General features: G+C 40.0%; 1 pseudogene; it reads right to left on the bottom strand.

Moving 5' to 3' along the window:
• Positions 1-3795: 3795 nt before the first annotated feature.
• On the bottom strand, positions 3796-5310 carry LOC120119873 (annotated as a pseudogene).
• Positions 5311-6403: the final 1093 nt, after the last annotated feature.

Raw genomic sequence — 6403 nt, 5'->3', positions numbered from 1 at the left:
TGCCATGTACTCAGCTTCAGTTGTAGATAGTGCCACTACAGATTGAACAGTAGACTTCCAACAAATAGGTCCTCCACCAATAGTAAAAACATACCCTGTCGTAGATCTTCTATTATCCAAGTCACTTGCATAGTCTGAATCCACATATCCTACAACCAAAGGATTATCTCGTTGACTACCAAAAATAATTCCATGTCCCACAGTACCCTTTAAGTATCGAAAGATCCACTTGACTGCTTCCCAATGTTGCTTACCAGGTTTAGACATGTACTTACAAACTTGACTAACATCATGAGCTAAATCAGGACGAGTACATACCATTGCATACATCAAGCAGCCAACAACATTAGAATACGGAACCTTTGCCATATCTTCAGCTTCCTTATCTGTCTTAGGGCACTGTTCTGATGAAAGCTTAAAGTGGTTCGCCAATGGAGTGCTAACTGGTTTTGCGCTGCTCATCGCAAACCTTTCTAGGATTTTTTCAACATAACCCCGTTGAGATAGCCACAGTCTCCTTGAGTCTCTGTCCCTGCAAATTTCCATTCCAAGAATTTTCTTTGCAGCACCTAAATCTTTCATATCAAATTCCTGACTCAATAAAGTTTTCAAATCGATAACATCATCCATGTTCTTCGCAGCAATCAACATATCATCAACATACAGTAATAGAAAAATAAAAGAACCATCATCAAGGCTCTTAACATAGACACAACAATCATACTCACATCGGTTGTAGCCAATCTTGATCATATAGGAGTCAAACCGTTTATACCACTGTCTCAGAGACTGTTTCAACCCGTACAAAGATTTCTTCAATCTGCAAACTAAATGCTCGTTTCCAGGTTAAGTGAAACCTTCAGGTTGCTGCATGTAGATCTGCTCCTCTAAATCACCATGCAAAAAACAGTTTTAACATCCATCTGCTCTAAATGCAAATCCCAACTAGCCACCAATGCAAGTATTGCTCGGATTAAAGTGTGCCTGACCACAGGAGAAAAAATTTCATCATAATCAACTCCTTTCTGCTGTGAAAAACCCTTTGCTACCAAACGAGCCTTGAACTTGAACTTCTCCCCCTCTTTTTCTGTTACTGCTGGTTTCTTCTTATACACCCATTTGCAACCAATCGGCTTTTTACCCTCATGAAGGCGAACCAACTCCCATGTACGATTGTGATTCAAAGACTCCATCTCCTCAACCATGGCTGCCATCAACTTGTCGTTTTCCTGACTAGTAACAGCATCTGAAAATTAACCGGATCATCACTGCTAACAATAAGTGCAAAAGAGACCAAGTCTTCAAAACCCAATCTACTCGGAGGCTTTATATTCGTCCGTCTCACCCTATCTCTGGCGAGACTATAATCCTGCAAATCATCCGTAGTGGAACCACCAGAAGTCGGTTGAAAAGTTTCTAGTTTCTCAACTGGAAACTGCTCAAAATCCACCACTGTCGTGTCTTTCTTCTGTTGCAACATGGATTGTTCATCAAAAACAACATCTCTACTGATCACAATTTTCTTCGCAACTGGATCCCAGAACTTGAATCCTTTGACACCTTTCTTGTAACCCAAAAAAATTCACTCCTTCGATTTTGCATCAAGTTCGAATCTCTCATCAGCAGGTACATGCACATAAACAGGACAACCAAAAATCCGTAAGTTATCAAAACTAACATCATGACCAGTCCATACCTCTTCTGCAACTTTCCCAGCCAATGATGCCCTTGGCGATCTGTTGATAAGATAACACGCCATGTTAACAGCCTCGGCCCAGAAGTGTTTGGGAAGCCCCGCATTCAACCGCAAACATCTGGCTCTTTCATTTAACGACATGTTCATCCGTTCATCAACACCATTCTGTTGTGGTGTCTTGCGCACTGTAAAATGTCTCTTAATCTCGTGCTCCTTACAGAAGTGTAAGAACTGTGAATCTGTGTACTCCGTACCATTTTTCAGACCGCAAACACTTGATTTTTTGTCCTGTTTGGTTTTCTACCTCAGCTTTCCACAGCTTAAACTTCTCAAAAACTTCAGATTTCTGTTTCAAAAAATACACCCAAACTTTCCGTGAAAAATCATCAATAAAAGTAACATAATACCTAGATCCACCCAAAGACGATCTCGTGGAAGACCCCCATACATCAGAATGAACATAATCAAGAATCCCTTGAGTTGTGTGCCTCATAGTCTTGAAACGGACTTTAGTATGTTTACCAAGAACACAATACTTGCAAAAATCGAGCTTACAGCTTTTGACACCATGCAACAGATTTCTTTTGTGTAATTCTGTCATACCACGTTCACTAAGATGAGCAAGACGCATATGCCACAGTTTTGTAGTATCATCACAGGACTCAACAGAATGAACTCCACCTGCAACGGTACTCCCTAACAATCTATAAATATTTCCTGCAGTCATATTTCCTTTCATCACAGTCAAAACACCTTTAACAATTCGAATGGTTTCCCTATCCTCATCAGCCTTAGGGATAAAACATTCTTGTGCAAAGTGCCCAAAGAAATCAAATTCTTCTTCAAATCTGGGATATGTCGAACACCACTCAACGTCCGAACAGAGCCATCATACATCTTAATTCTGACATCACCAATACCAACAATATTGCAACATCGATCATCACCCAAATAAACAGAACCAGAATTAACCGACCTGTATGTCGAAAACCATTCCCTATTTGGCATGATGTGATAAGAACATCCAGAATCAAGAATCCACGCATCCGTCAATTGAGTCATTGAAATAGAAAGCATATCACCCTCACTGCAATCAGAATTGTCATCATCGACCATGTTCACAGACTTGGATGAAACATCACGCTTCTCATCAGTCTGCTTTTTCAACTTCGGACAGTCTCGCTTTATATGTCCCGCCTCCTTGCACTTGTAATAGTGAATTGTCTTCTTATCCCTAGATTTGGATCTGGAATTCCGCTTGCCAGACCCTGCCTTCTCTGGCTTCCGTCCACGGTCTCGATTACCCTTGACATATAAGCTATCGGCTTGAGAGTTTTCCCCTGCATTCTGCTTCCGCTGGTTGTGAGCCAACAAGGCTACAATAATTTCCTCAACGTTGATAGTCTCTTTCCCATATGTAAGAGTAGTCACCATATGTTTGTAAGATGGAGGCAACGAACACAATAAAATCATCGCTCTGTCTTCATCCTCAATTTTTACATCAAGCCGAGCCAAATCAGAAACGATTTGATTGAAGACATTCACGTGTTACGCCAAATCATGATCGTCATGCATCTTCAGCCCATACAGCCGCTGCTTTAGATACAGTTTTGTCGTTAAGGATTTGGACATAAACTGACTTTCCAACTTCCTCCAAATTTCGTCTGGAGACGATAGATGCATGACGTGATACATAACCTCGTCCGCCAAGCATAATCGTATGGTTCCTGCCGCTCGTTGTTGCAATTCTTCCCAATCTTCCTCCTCCATCGACGCCGGCTTTGTAGGTCGTAAAGCCTTCAGGATCCCCTGCTGCGCCAACAGATCCTTCACCCTCATTTGCCATAATCCGAAGTTACCCAGACCATCAAATTTCGAAACTTCGAATTTTGCTCCTGACATCTTATACCAATTGTTGATAAATCGGGCAAAGTAAACGAAAGAACACAAGAATTTTAACGAGGTTCAGCAATGTGCTTACATCCTCGGTGCCTAGGCGGCGCTAGAAAATTTTATTCAATTCTTATAGGTTTAGGTTTATGTTACAATTCCCCTGTCCTCTTTACCTGTATATTTATGAGCCATACCTTACAAAAACAATAGAATAGTGGCTTCAAAGCCTAAATCACTTCTAATGAGCCACCTGCATTCTCCAAGGCTTTGATAATTAAAAGAACATAAAAAATGTAAATTATTATGTAATCTTGACCTTTGGAGAGCTGTAGGCCAAGAGAAATTACCTTTCTCTATAAGAGTTAGGCATGTACAGGTATATATGAGCTCATAGATACACATCCCTTTAACCGTTCAATGATGGTGTTTCAATTGACGAGTCCCGAATGGGAAGTTAACGAAAGGCCCTCTCTAACGCATTCGTCGTATTTTTCCAAGGAGGAAACGATATCGCTAAAGTTCGGCCGCTTCGCGGGGTTCGCTGCCCAGCAGCGCTTTATGAGGTGCGCGAGTATTGGCTGACAACTCTCCGGAAAGTGGAGGTCGTTCTTCTGCCAAACGAAATGTTAAACCATTTTGTGAAAATGTTTGTGTATCATATGCAGTTCGAATTATGTTTCACTGAAGAGTTCGATAATGTATATATATGTTAAAGAGTCGGGGAAACATAGGTTTTCAGTGAAAGCTCTCGGATTCCAAAATCATTCGGGGTAATTCAACAGTTCATAGGGTTTATCAGTCAAACAGACTGTTGCCTTGAGAAACAAGAAAGAATATCTAACCTTTTTAGCCACAGCGAATGCAGCCTATACAGGGGTCTTTCCTTCGAACGGAAGCAGCACAGTAGTGAGCTCGCATAACACGATCCCGAAGCTATACATATCAACTTTCCTAGTATACGGTTTCTCCTTAATCATCCCCGGCGCCATCCATCTATAAGTCCCCAACTCCCCATGTTCCCTTTAGTTTCCGGCACTGTGTTTCCAGACACGACATACCGAAATCTGTCACCTTAACCCACATTTCGTTGTTCAGAATTAGATTATTCGATTTGAGGCCTTTGTGTATGACGCCTTGCGAATGAAGGTACTACATCCCACGGGATATGTCTAGAGCCAACCTCAGGATTGTCTCGGTCAAAAGCGAGTAGGATTCTTTCTTGTTCAAGTACATCCTCAGCGTCCCTTGTGACATATATTCCGTGATGATACAATACACAGGCGGCTTCTTACAAGCAGCAATGAACTGAACTATGTTGGGATGAAATAGACGTGAGAGCAAAGTAACTCGGACTTGAATTGTTGTTCAAGCTTCGTCCTCGTCTCTTCCATTTGGTTTGGGATCCTCACCATTTTCACAGCAACATCCCTCTGCTTGTAAATTCCTTGATAAATCCGACTATGAGCACCAGAGGCGTTCTTGTTACCGATGAATAGCTGTGAAAGATCAGCGGTCCATTCTTCTTGATCCTCTTTCGAAACTTCCCATGTCTCGACGTTATCTGAATACAAAATCATCGACCATGGTTCCAAGTTATCGAATCGCTTCTTCTCTATGTTCACCGTACCTGAATTCAACTGCGACCTCAATGAAGAAGGTATTTTCAAGTGTTTGTTCTTCGATTTACGAAGGCGAAATGCATGGAAACATGAAGTTACCATTGGAAAAAGGGAAATTTCATGGGAGAGAAATGAGATGCATGTAAACTAATAACACTTGCAGGTTACCATTGGAAAAAGGGAAATTTCATTGGAAATAAATGAGATGCATGTAAAGGAATAACAAGTAGAGGAAGTTATTGTGGGGTTTCATCATTCATCATGCCATGGTTTTCTGTTTGGTTTCATGGAAAATGAAGAGAAAATTCATGGGATTTTTACGGGGAAAATGTAGAGTGTTGAAATTTTCACGGGGGGTGTTGTTTGTGTAATAGTGTGAGAATGTTGTCATGGAGACTGAGAGTGATGATAGATAGTGGACTCAGATAACAAATGAAGAAGGAAGAAACTTAAAGATAGAGAGATGATAGAATGAAGCTTTTTATTGAACCTTAAAGAAATACTCTGCATTACAACCAGCTTATATAGAAGTTGTGTAACACCCCCAACCCGTACCCGACCCAGATACGAGTCTGAGGTGTCACATTGACTTTTCAAACTTTGACTCTTGACAAAATTCAAAGAAAATTTAAAACTTTCATTAAAGTAAAAGCAGTTTAGTTACATAATTTGACAACAATAACCAAAATCGATCAGAGCATATTTAACTCAATCAATTAGTACATGCCAACTATATTCAAAATAACAAAAATCATTTAACTCATCTATTTTCTGATCTGAAATCTTGTAAGAAAGATGATGACCTGTATTTCTCCTCACAGCTTCCATATTCACTTTCTGTAACCTGCGTGTGAAACACTCACACGCTAAGTCGATGACTTAGTGAGGCATAAAGAAAAACACATCTAATGGAATTCATACCCACTAATCATGCATGACTGTTTTATGCTATCAAATTATACAACTCATTTACATATACATCAATATATATTCATGTATATTATGTAACAGATACCATAACCCCTATCACACATATATCATATCATTCAATTCATATCACACATTATATACATATATCATATACATTGTTCTCATATCACCAACCTGTTTATCCTTACTAATTCCCTTGTCATTACTTCAATTCCGTCATATGAGCATATAATGAATATAAACATATTATCTATATTTTAATATG

Source organism: Hibiscus syriacus, unplaced genomic scaffold (assembly GCF_006381635.1).
Source record: "Hibiscus syriacus cultivar Baekdansim isolate YM2019G1 unplaced genomic scaffold, ASM638163v2 tig00110332_pilon, whole genome shotgun sequence".
NCBI classification, from domain to species: domain Eukaryota; kingdom Viridiplantae; phylum Streptophyta; class Magnoliopsida; order Malvales; family Malvaceae; genus Hibiscus; species Hibiscus syriacus.
Note: the sequence above shows the minus strand (reverse complement) of the source record. Positions and strands in the feature narration are given on the sequence as shown.